At 39.0% G+C, this 13,575-nt stretch overlaps 1 protein-coding gene across 2 annotated transcripts in view; it reads right to left on the bottom strand.

The window, feature by feature from the left end:
• The window catches only part of PSPH (phosphoserine phosphatase), a 150,596-nt gene extending 138,659 nt beyond the window's left edge, over positions 1 to 11,937 (bottom strand). Inside the window, exon 1 of one of the 2 annotated variants that reach the window (XM_053707456.1) lies at positions 11,697 to 11,937. The gene's annotated coding sequence lies outside the window, so the exon portion shown is untranslated. Of the gene's footprint in view, positions 1 to 11,406; positions 11,517 to 11,696 lie in introns of those variants that run through there. The other variant, XM_053707457.1, reaches the window with a different exon arrangement.
• Between the last annotated feature and the right edge of the window lie 1,638 nt (positions 11,938 to 13,575).

The following is a 13,575-nucleotide window of genomic DNA, read 5'->3' on the forward strand; positions in this document are numbered from 1 at the left end:
GTAACAGGCATTTTGTTGATAATCCTTTATTGGATACAACTACCAAGTACCTTTATTTGTAAGCTCACTATCCTTACGGTATCCAACAGGTATAGGTCTCTGGTACAACCAGATAGACAATTTAACTATTGGTATTAATAGGTAACTGTAATAACAGGTAACAGGCATTTTGTTGAAAATCCTTTATTGGGTACAATTACCAAGTACCTTTATTTTCAATCTCACTATCCTTACGGTATTCAATAGGTATAGGTCTCTGATACAACCAGATAGATATGCCTGATTTGATACAATTTAACTATCAGTATTAATAGGTAACGCTTAATAGGTAACAGGCATTTTGTTGAAAATCCTTTATTGGGCACGATTACCAAGTACCTTTATTTTCAAGCTTACTATTGTTGAAAATAATAAGCAATATCTGTCTCTGTTTTTTGCAGTGCCTTGTGAGGTCTGAATGGGTTAATTTGTATGTGGGCATTATTAGTCAGGAGAGGCCAGTCTGGTTTAAGAGGCTATAAAATGTAGCTAGTTCTGAGTGTATGTGTTTATTTTTTCTAAATCTAATCTTTTTCTATCCTTGTTTAAATTCTTGCATTCCAGCTAGTATCAGTAAATACTTAAGTCCTGGTTATCTTGATAGGCCAAATATATGAATGTATGTACACAACTCATTGTAAACATTGGGAATGTGTCATAAAAAGTAGACATTAGTTCATCCCTGACCTTTGCCTTTCTTTCTTGATATATGGTCAAACACAGTAAAACCTACAATTCTGACGTGTAGAACTGTTATTTATTTATGTTGTAACCATATTTGTTAAAACCCTTGCATTTTTTAGTTAGCCAATCATGAACTGTAAATAGCCTAGATGTGAAATGTATAAATACCTGGGAAGGGGACTGACCCCCCAAGAGAAAACTTTGTATTGTTTCTCTCCATACTGCAGTGTGTAATCAATAAACAAACTCTTTTTAACCTGTCTTGGTCTGAAGAAGTTATTCAGTCCAGGGTGAGTATATCACCAACACAATCCTCACAGTATTTAATAGGTATAGGTCTCCGGTATACCCAGTGTAAGGATGTAACCTTTTGTATCTGTTAAACTGTTTTATGGATCAACAACTGTGGATGTTAATTTGTATCACTTAGCTTTGAGTCAACGTATGTGAACGTTAACCCCTGAGGCTCAGAGTGAATTAATAAACTATTCAGTTAACTCTTCACTGAATAGATATATATATGTGGTTAGTATGTCCTTAAACAAACAACCCGTAATACCAGCAGCCTTTCGATCTTTGCAATATAGATATATGAGTATAAACTGAACTTGTGGTATGGTAGAATCCCCAGATGTATTACTGGTAAGTATTAGGTAAGATAGATAGATTAAGTAACAACATCTGCAGTAGTCTGAGAACACAGAATGGTTCCGTTCAGTGTGTAGTAGAAATAGAAAGGGCACAGCATAGGTACTGCAATAATCAGTGTGCACGTTCCCAGGTTCTGCCAAAACCTTGAATCCAACGACAATCCAAAAGAAGGAACAGCACCACAATAATAATGCTTATGAAATATTTATTGGGACATCAAACAAACACACCACGACGTTTCGGTCCTAATAGACCTTAATCATGTGACCATGGTCACATGATTAAGGTCTATTAGGACCGAAACGTTGTGGTGTGTTTGTTTGATGTCCCAATAAATATTTCATAAGCATTATTATTGTGGTGCTGTTCCTTCTTTTGGATTTCCGTTCAGTGTGTGCCAAGACAGGTAAGCTGCAAGAGAGCGCTCCGTGAGAGCGACGGCTGAGTAGATTTCTCCGCAAGTAGTTCCGTGAATCATGGTCAGCGTAGGCAGTGGAGATCACTTGGAAACCTCCGGATTTCGGAACACGGTTCAGTGCCGCAAAGATTACAGCAGCGGTTACTCACTGTAGGTAAAGTCTGTGTCCCCAAGTAAGTTCTATACCGCGGATGCGGTTTCTCAATACGCCACCACAAGTGAAACAGGTGCGTGCAGGGCAGCGCTGTGAAAGTTCAATTGATGTGTGACAGGCTGGATACGGTGATAGACGTCAGAGTGAAACTTAAATAGGTTAGGAGGGTGGAACAAAGAAGTAAAGGTGGTATTCTCTGAGAGCAGATACAGTTCTTAAGGTGGAGCAGTATTCCTGACAGAACGTCCCCTTCAATCAAGCTGTCCCACGGCTTGAAAACAAGGTCTATGGGGATTCCTCCTATGAAATTGGGATACTAGTCTGGGGGCATTCGGATTGGTGTAGGGTTCCCACGTATCTTCATCCGAAGGGTATCCCTTCCATTGCACTAGGTACTGTAATTTCCCATTGGTAATCCTTGAGTCCAGGATTTTCTGTACTTCATAGACATCGGTCTCCAATGTCTGAATGGGAGGAGGCAGGAATTGGGTTCCAGTAGACTTTGCAGGTTTTAGTAAGGAGACATGAATAGTTGGATGTATGGTTAACGATGGAGGAAGTTTGAGGGTGACAGCATTCTGGTTAATTAATTTTGCTACCTGAAAAGGTCCAATAAACAGACTTGCTAACTTCTTGCTGGGGATTTGTAGCCTGAGGTTTTTTGTAGAGAGCCAAACCCAATCACCTATTGAGTATAGCGGAGGTGATCTTCGTCTAAGGTCGTAGTAGCGCTTTTGTACTCCTTGGGCAGTACGAAGGTTTTCTTGGAGGGATTGCCAAGTCTCAGTCAAACGGTCAGCAAGGTCGTCTACATTTGGATTGAGGCACAATTCTCTTGATGTTAAGGTCATCTTAGGATGATAAGCATAATTGGCGTATAAGGGAGGTATTTTGCTGGAGGAGTTCAGTGTATTGTTGTATGCGAATTCGGCAAGTGAGAGGTATTTTCTCCAATCTTCCTGTTGGTAAGCACAGTAGCAGCTCATGTACTGTTCCAAGCTTTGGTTCAATCGCTCTGTTTGCCCATTGGTTTGGGGGTGATAAGCGGTAGTGTAACGGTGGTCAATCTGTAGTTTTAGACAAAGAGACTTCCAGAAACGTGAAGTGAACTGTGTCCCTCTGTCAGAGGTGAGAATCTCCGGAATCCCATGAAGCTTGATGACGTGATCTATGAATAATTGAGCTGTTTCAGCAGATGATGGGAGTTTGTGATACGGTATAAAATGTGCCATCTTGGAGAAAAGGTCCACTACAACCAAGACAGTGTTCATACCGGCTGAGGTAGGTAGTTCAACAATGAAGTCTAGACCTAAATGCATCCATGGTCTTCCTGGAACAGATATAGGCATTAATAAGCCATATGGAGGTTTTTTGTCGGCCTTTGATATGATACAAGTGGTACAGGCCTGGATGTGTTCTCGAATGTCAGATGTCATATGTGGCCACCAATAAGCTTTTCTCAGTAATTCAAGCGTTCTACGGAATCCAGGATGTCCAGATAGGGGGTTGTCATGATGTCCTTTGATCAGCTCTTGTCTTAGGATCTTAGGTACGTATAATTTGTTTTGTTTATAGTAGAACCCATCGGTTCCTTTCTGTAGGTCAGCTGGATACTCATGTTCGGTTAGTAAGGCTTTTCTGTATCTGGTAGTTAGAGTGGAGATGCTTCCAATGAAGTTCTTATGAGGGATCATGGCTGTTGGGTTCTCATTGTGAGGTGGTTTAGGGTCTCTCCGAGAGAGAGCGTCGGCCTTACCATTTCGGGAAGCCGGTCTGTATACAATCTGGAACTGGAATCTACTGAAGTATAAACTCCACCTGACTTGTCTCGCAGAGAGGGTCTTGTTCCGTTGTAAGTATTCCAAATTCCTGTGATCCGTATAGACTATAATTGGAAGGCGAGTTCCCTCCAGTAGATGTCTCCAAGTACCGAAAGCTATTTTGATGGATAAGAGTTCCTTCTCCCCAATGGGGTAATTCCTCTCGGCAGAGGACATGACCTTGGAGAAAAAGGCAATAGGATGTAAGTGGTGTTTTAAGCTTTCCCTCTGAGACAAAACTGCACCTAGTGCATAATCCGAAGAATCTACTTCGAGGAAATATTGGAAGTCAGGATTTGGATGCCGGAGGATTGGAGCTGAAGTAAAAGAACTTTTCAGAAGCTCAAAAGCCTGTGTGGCCTTGTTGTTCCAAAGAAATGTTGATGTACTACCAGTGAGGGTGGTCAATGGCTTAGCTATAGCAGAGTACCCTTTGATGAATTTTCTGTAATAATTACTAAAGCCTAAAAACCGTTGTAGATCTTTACGGTTTTTTGGTGTGGGCCAATGCTTTACAGCTTCTACCTATTCCTGTTGCATTTGAACACCTTCAGAGGAGATGTTGTATCCCAGGAAGGAAATCTTCTCTGTATGGAATATACATTTTTCAGCCTTGGCATACAACCGATGTGTTTGGAGTCTAGAAAGAACCCAACCAACGTGTCTAATGTGGTCTTGCAAATTTTGGGAATAGATCAGGATGTCATCCAGATAGACCACTACACATTTGTCAAGGAGATCTCTGAACACATCATTTATGTAATGCTGAAAGGTTGCTGGAGCATTGCACAAACCAAAAGGCATCACTAAATATTCATAAAGACCGTATCTCGTTCTAAATGCAGTCAACCACTCATCTCCCTCTCTTATACGGATGAGATTGTACGCCCCCCGGAGGTCCAGTTTTGTGAATATTTTAGCATGAGTAAGCCGCTCAATGAGCTCCCGGATCAGAGGGAGGGGGTATCTATTTTTAATGGTAACCTTATTAAGCTCTCTATAATCAATTATAGGGCGTAAGGATTGATCTTTATTACTAACAAAAAACATACCAGCAGCAGCAGGAGAAACTGATGGCCTGATAAAACCTTTTTTTAGGTTTTCATCGATATATGTTTTTAGGTGAACTAGCTCTGGCTGGCTTAATGGGTATAGATGTCCATGAGGGATAACTGCCCCTGGTTTAAGATCTATTGGGCAGTCATAACTGCGGTGTGGGGGTAGCGTCTCTGCCTCCCTTTTGCGAAATACTTCTGTGTATTGTGCATATTCTTTAGGAATAGTAACCTCTTGGTTAGTTAAGGATATGCTATCCGGTAAATGGTAACAACTAGACTTACAGTAGGAAGAGTCTAGAGTGACTTTCAATATCTTCCAGTCAATAGTAGGTTGGTGGAGACGTATCCACTTGATTCCCAAGACAATAGGGAAAAGCGGGGAAGGTAGAACATCAAAGGAGACATATTCAAAATGACTATTGTGTGTGGTTACCATCAAAGGAACTGTGTGATGTGTAATGGGACTGCTAGAAATATAGGAACCATCTACTACACGGATTGAAACAGGAGAAGTTTTCTTTTCAAGTGGTATTTTATTTGCCTTAACAACCTCTAAATCTATATAATTCCCATAAGCCCCAGTGTCGAGAATGGCCTCTGATGTCAGACGTCTACTGTCCCACTGTAAAGAGAGAGAGATGATACAATAAATAGGTTTATGCTGCAGAGAGACAGAGGAGTAAGTCAATATCAACTTACTTTTCTTGTTTCTCAGTAGAGTGGGACAGTCTTTCACTGCATGTGCTGGACTTGCGCAGTAAAGACATAAAGGACTCTATCTTTCGTCTTTGCTTCTCCTCAGTGGACAGAGGACCTCTCAGAACTCCTATCTCCATTGGTTCCTCGCTCTGACCTCCAGCGATAGCTGGTGGTGAGGACGAGGAGGCCTTCCTGTAGGTGGTCTCTGACCCCTGACGTTCGCTCTTCCTTTCTCTCAAACGCCTGTCTATTTGTATAGACAATTTCATCAATGCCTCCAGGGTGTCAGGTAATTGAACTCTAGCGAGCTTGTCCTTTATATTTTCAGAGAGTCCCAGTCTGAATTGATTCTTCAAAGCCACTCTGCTCCACTGTGAATCAGATGAGTATTGTTTGAACTCTGTAATATACAGTTCAACTTGTTTAGAACCCTGTCTCAAAGCTCTCATTTTTGTTTCAGCAACAATCTGTGAAGTTACGTCAAGGTACAATTCATCCATGGCTGCGAGGAATTCTGGCAGGGAGAACAGTATAGGGTTATTAGATTCATAGTAAAAATCCGCCCAGATCCTCGGTTCACCACGTAAATATGAAATGATAGTTAAGACTTTGAGATGGTCAGTTGGATAGGTCTTTGGTTTTAAAGTGAAGTTGAGCAGACAGGCATTCTTAAATTGATGTTATAACCGTCTATCCCCTGAGAATAATTCTGGGCTGGAAATGTGTGGTTCAGGAAGCAACTCTTGTGCTGGTAGCTTATGAGTTAACGAATCCCTAATAACCTTCCTTAGTGTTTCGTTCTCCACTTGTAGGTTATTCATAGCCTGACCAAGTTGGTCTACTTTCTGTGAAAGTTCATAGACTATCTGTGGTAAATCCACTGGATCCATTTTATTTTAAGGGCTTAGTGATTCTGTAAGGATGTAACCTTTTGTATCTGTTAAACTGTTTTATGGATCAACAACTGTGGATGTTAATTTGTATCACTTAGCTTTGAGTCAACATATGTGAACGTTAACCCCTGAGGCTCAGAGTGAATTAATAAACTATTCAGTTAACTCTTCACTGAATAGATATATATGTGGTTAGTATGTCCTTAAACAAACAACCCGTAATACCAGCAGCCTTTCGATCTTTGCAATATAGATATATGAGTATAAACTGAACTTGTGGTATGGTAGAATCCCCAGATGTATTACTGGTAAGTATTAGGTAAGATAGATAGATTAAGTAACAACATCTGCAGTAGTCTGAGAACACAGAATGGTTCCGTTCAGTGTGTGCCAGACAGGTAAGCTGCAAGAGAGCGCTCCGTGAGAGCGAAGGCTGAGTAGATTCCTCCGCAAGTAGTTCCGTGAATCACGGTCAGCGTAGGCAGCGGAGATCACTTGGAAACCTCCGGATTTCGGAACACGGTTCAGTGCTGCAAAGATTACAGCAGCGGTTACTCACGGTAGGTAAAGTCTGTGTCCCCAAGTAAGTTCTATACCGCGGATGCGGTTTCTCAATACGCCACCACAAGTGAAACAGGTGCGTGCAGGGCAGCGCTGTGAAAGTTCAATTGATGTGTGACAGGCTGGATACGGTGATAGTGCAAATGAGAATGCACAAGGTTAAATCCAGTTTCTCAGGACACAGCAATAAGGTACTAATTGTTGCAGGATAATTCTTATGAACAGCTCAGTAGTCAGGAAAATTCTCAATCACTAAGCACCTGGCTGACGTCAGAGTGAAACTTAAATAGGTTAGGAGGGTGGAACAAAGAAGTAAAGGTGGTATTCTCTGAGAGCAGATACAGTTCTTAAGGTGGAGCAGTATTCCTGACACCCAGATAGATATGCCTGATTTGACATAATTTAACTATTGATTTGATATAATTCAACTGTCTGTATCAATAGGTAGCGGTAACAATAGGTAACAGGCACTTTGCTGGAAATCCTTTATTGGGTGCAATAACCAAGCACCTTTTATCCAAGTTTACTATCCTTGCAGTATTTAACAGGTATAGGTCTCTGGTATCACCAGATAGTTCAATATTGGCACTACCCAAGAATCAATAGGTAATTGGTATTAGCAGGCACTTATCGCTCCTCAGAAGGTTTTCTATCAAGAGAATACCACAAGGTGCTTTCAACTGGAGGCCATATATATATATATATATATTTCTCATAACGATATTTACAGATATAGATTTCTGATATCATTAGACCACAATCTGAGGAATTATATAGTGGCAATTAATAGGTATATCAACTCTGGTATTTCCAGAAGAGCCAAACAGCAATATTTACACCTATTGGGACACATTCATGTTTGTTTTTCAGCACCTGGGTAGCACTTGCTGATTGGTGGCTACATTTAGCCACCAATTAGTAAGCGCTACCCAGGTGCTGAACCAAAGATGGGCTGGCTTATAAGCTTACATTCCTGCTTTTTCAAATAAAGATACCAAGAGAACAAAGAAAAATTGATAATAGGAGTAAATTAGAAAGTTGCTTAAAATCGCATGCTCTATCTAAATCAGTGTTTTTCAACCAGTGTGCCGTGGCACACTAGTGTGCCGTGAGAGATCCTCAGGTGTGCTGCGGCAGACAACAGTGCGGGGGTGTCCCTCTTTCAAATTTTGAAATATTGGGAGGTATGTGACAGGCTCATCAGGCATTATTTACAACCATGACATTGACATTCATTCACAGACAATGATTATGATTGTTTGTGAATGAATGTCAATATGTCATGTATAGTTTGTAGGAGGCATGGCATGATTTGGCATGACAGCACAGCACAGTACAGTGTGTATATATATATATATATATATATATATATCCTGTATTAGGCTACAATGTGTGATTTTGTAAAATCTTGGGATGGTGGTGTGCCACAGGATTTTTGAATGTAAAAAAGTGTGCCACGGCAAAAAAAAAGGTTGTAAATCACTGATCTAAATCATAAAAGAAAAAAAATTGCATTCAGTGTCCCTTTAATAAACCCTGTCTGATCTGGATGGACCAAGTTGCTAACTACATTTGCTAGTCTATTAGCAAATAATTAAGTGTATATACAGATATACAGAATAATATATATATATATATATATGTGTATGTATGTATGTATGTATGTATGTATGTATGTATGTATGTATATATATATATATATATATATATATATATATATAGCTTCTCTCCACTACCTATACTTTGATCTTTATTTTATTTAAGTAATATATATTTTTTTTTTAAGTAATATATATGTTTATTATTTAAATAAACATTTAAAAAACTGTTTTAAAGTGATATGTATGCATGTGCACATACCCAAATACAAATCCACACAGACAAATATATACACCTTTGAGCCTTCCCAGTCCAAAAAATCTGGATATCAAGTTATCAAAATAAGATATACTTTCTGAACATATAATATTAGACATGTATACAATTGTATATGGAAGTTTCTTAAAGGCATATGAAACCCAAATATGTTCTTTTATGCTTCAGACATACAGGGAGTGCAGAATTATTAGGCAAGTTGTATTTCTGAGGATTAATTTTATTATTGAAAAACAACCATGTTCTCAATGAACCCAAAAAACTCATTAATATCAAAGCTGAATAGTTTTGGAAGTAGTTTTTAGTTTGTTTTTAGTTATAGCTATTTTAGGGGGATATCTGTGTGTGCAGGTGACTATTACTGTGCATAATTATTAAGCAACTTAACAAAAAACAAATATATACCCATTTCAATTATTTATTTTTACCAGTGAAACCAATATAACATCTCAACATTCACAAATATACATTTCTGACATTCAAAAACAAAACAAAAACAAATCAGTGACCAATATAGCCACCTTTCTTTGCAAGGACACTCAAAAGCCTGCCATCCATGGATTCTGTCAGTGTTTTGATCTGTTCACCATCAACATTGCGTGCAACAGCAACCACAGCCTCCCAGACACTGTTCAGAGAGGTGTACTGTTTTCCCTCCTTGTAAATCTCACATTTGATGATGGACCACAGGTTCTCAATGGGGTTCAGATCAGGTGAACAAGGAGGCCATGTCATTAGATTTTCTTCTTTTATACCCTTTCTTGCCAGCCACGCTGTGGAGTACTTGGACGCGTGTGATGGAGCATTGTCCTGCTTGAAAATCATGATTTTCTTGAAGGATGCAGACTTCTTCCTGTACCACTGCTTGAAGAAGGTGTCTTCCAGAAACTGGCAGTAGGACTGGGAGTTGAGCTTGACTCCATCCTCAACCCGAAAAGGCCCCACAAGCTCATCTTTGATGATACCAGCCCAAACCAGTACTCCACCTCCACCTTGCTGGCATCTGAGTCGGACTGGAGCTCTCTGCCCTTTACCAATCCAGCCACGGGCCCATCCATCTGGCCCATCAAGACTCACTCTCATTTCATCAGTCCATAAAACCTTAGAAAAATCAGTCTTGAGATATTTCTTGGCCCAGTCTTGACATTTCAGCTTGTGTGTCTTGTTCAGTGGTGGTCGTCTTTCAGCCTTTCTTACCTTGGCCATGTCTCTGAGTATTGCACACCTTGTGCTTTTGGGCTCTCCAGTGATGTTGCAGCTCTGAAATATGGCCAAACTGGTGGCAAGTGGCATCTTGGCAGCTGCACGCTTGACTTTTCTCAGTTCATGGGCAGTTATTTTGCGCCTTGGTTTTTCCACACGCTTCTTGCGACCCTGTTGACTATTTTGAATGAAACGCTTGATTGTTCGATGATCACGCTTCAGAAGCTTTGCAATTTTAAGAGTGCTGCATCCCTCTGCAAGATATCTCACTATTTTTGACTTTTCTGAGCCTGTCAAGTCCTTCTTTTGACCCATTTTGCCAAAGGAAAGGAAGTTGCCTAATAATTATGCACACCTGATATAGGGTGTTGATGTCATTAGACCACACCCCTTCTCATTACAGAGATGCACATCACCTAATATGCTTAATTGGTAGTAGGCTTTCGAGCCTATACAGCTTGGAGTAAGGCAACATGCATAAAGAGGATGATGTGGTCAAAATACTCATTTGCCTAATAATTCTGCACTCCCTGTAGCATTACAATGTTAACAAAGTTACCATGTTACTTCTATGATCAAATTTGCTTTGTTCCCATGGTGTTCTTTGTTGAAGAGATACATAGGTAGGTGTCTAGTATAATGCTGTCATCTAGTGCTCTTGCTAATGGACAACATTCTTGCAAAACTGCTGCCATATAGTGCTGCAGACTTGTGCACATTCCTGAACTATTTTCAACAACAGATATAAAAAAACACAGAAAATGTGATCATAGAAGTAAATAAGAAAGTAATTTATAATTGCATGCTCTATCTAAATCATAAAAATACAATTTTGGGTTTCATGTCCCTCTGATAAGAATAGTTGGTAGCAAATTAAACCTTAAAAGATATGAAAAGCATGGATGTACATTGAAATTGGATCAACTAACATTCATTTTTATATCTAACATATAAGATATTAACCAATTGCTGATTTATTTAGCAATTGTAAAAAGAGCATATATTCTAAATGGTAGGAATTAAAAAGAACTTTACTTTTACTGATGTTACAGTTTACACTAACACTACAATTTCTTTCATATATGTATGAACCACCATACGCTATTTAAATATTAAAAGGTATATTTATAAATATAATAATATATAATAAATATAATATTTTGACTTTCTATGGGTATAGAAGTATAACATTCTAAAATTTGAAACATGCTTATGTTTTTACAAACTTAGACAGGGATATTCTGGCATTATTTTTTCTTCTCGAAATGTAATATTAAAAATCAATATGCAATCTTTTCCATATACCGTATATCTTGCATCATCTTCACAGAATTGCAAATATTTAAATTACCTTACAAAAGAATAATACCAGTGAATATATTACTTGCACGGTTCAGTACTAATGACAAGAAGATGACATGTAAGACCGTGACGATGATGATTGCACTGTGTATGATTGCATCAGCTCTCCTATTCTGGCACAGCAAAAACCTACAAGACAGAGCCCCTAGCATGCAGCATGACCAAGGCACTCAGTGCACATTAGCTTCTAGGTGCAGACAGCAATGGCATTATAGAATCGACGTCCTTTACATAAGAGAGCAACCTATCCAGCCTATCATTTTGCAACAAATAACTTACACAGTATCTGCCGGTTCCTGCTTCGTCTTGTCTTCCTTGCTGCTCCTACAAGTCCAAGGTGCACAGACCTTTGATTTTCAGTTGCCACTGCCAGTTACTATCTAATGTACAGCAAACTTTACTCCGCCTGCTTTATCAGCATACTAACGAAAAAAAATGTAAAAGAGTGCTGAGTAAAGTGTTTTTTGGTGGTGAAAATTAAAACCACTGTTCGTCAAGTCATCAAATTGCAGTGCCTTAAAAATAATTCCCGATTCCACCTTAAAAGCGACTGTTACGTCACGGGTGGCGGTGAATGGCTGGGGATGTCACGTGACATCTGTGAGGTCTTCGGCAGCCATATTAGTTATGGAATTGGATAAGTGGGATAATATATAGAGCTTTATTTGGGTTAACTGATATGTAAATATGCCAACCACATGTGCAGCCTTTGGGTGCACCAACAATTCCAGAAAGAATAGACAGGTTACTTTTCATAGGTAAGCGTTGTGTGTATTAGGTCATATATTTGGTTAGTGAATATCAATAGGGTAATATCTGCGTTGAAATTATATGCATCGTTGATAAACAGATTTATTTTTTTATCAACGTTAAATAATTAACTTGTTCTCTACCAGGGAGGGCTGCAACGTATTGTTTCGTAATATCTTCTATAACCCTTTTTTCCAACCAAAGCGACAGGGGTTGAACGAGCATACAAAAGCATAACTTGCAGTGTTGCAAAATAACCCTCAGTCTAGAAATATGATATCGCAGTCCCTGCAGGGAAATACAGCAGGTGTGCATTGCTGGGTAGATGGCGGGGTGACGTCTATTTAACCTGTCTCCAGGTTTCACTGTACGCATCCCTGCCTGTACTGTAACCTAACCAGACTAGCCACTTGTAGTATACCTAGATAGCTGGGGAGCTGCATCCCCAGACCAGACGATCAACTTTTTCCAGTCCACAAAGCAAATCTCTTATTTATTCGGTAATATTAGAAAATGGTTAGAGGATAAATATAGCAGAGATGACAATATTGTAGAAGGTATGTTGTTATACGAATAACAAGCCAGTGAACCCTATTAGCCAATAGGGTAGATGATGAAAACTATATATATTCTGCATGTATATACTATATATATATATATATATATATATATATATATATATATATACACACACACACACACATTTCCAAAAGCTATTAAGGTGAAAATAAGAAAAACAAGTGTAGCCCAAGACAGTTTTTTTTTCACAATTCATGCTTATATGGTGTATTGATTTATCATTATGATTTCATATACTGTGAAAGGGACATGAAACCCACAATTTTTCTTTCATGATTTATATAGAGTGTACTATTGCTAAACAACGTTCCAGTTTACTTCTATTATTATTATGATATGTTTAATTCTTTTGGAATCCTTTGTTGAACAGCATACCTAGGTAGGCGCAGGAGCAGCAATACACTACTGGAAGGCAGCTGCTGATTGGTGGCTGCACATATGTCTCTTGTCATTGCCTCACTGAATGTATTCAGCTACCTCCATGTAAGTGCATTGCCTCATCCTTCAACAAAGGATACAAAGAGAATGAAGCAAATTGAAAAAGACGCAAATTGAAACGTTGGTTACAAATGTATGCTCTATCTGAATCATGAAGGAAACAATTTTGGTTTAATGTCCCTTTAACATTTCAGTAAATTGCACATTCAATACTATATGCTACATGCTTATATTAAAGGGACATCAAAGTGCAAAAATAAAATGTTGTATGTTAGAGCATTTAATTATTACACTGGTGCTTGTATACACCTATGTGTTTAACTCTGCAAAGGGGTCAAACTAATAGTTGGCTCCAGAGCAGCAAAACACTATTGGGACCTAGCTAACATTT

The sequence above is a fragment of the Bombina bombina genome, chromosome 3, assembly GCF_027579735.1.
Source record: "Bombina bombina isolate aBomBom1 chromosome 3, aBomBom1.pri, whole genome shotgun sequence".
Classification (NCBI taxonomy): Eukaryota; Metazoa; Chordata; class Amphibia; order Anura; family Bombinatoridae; genus Bombina; species Bombina bombina.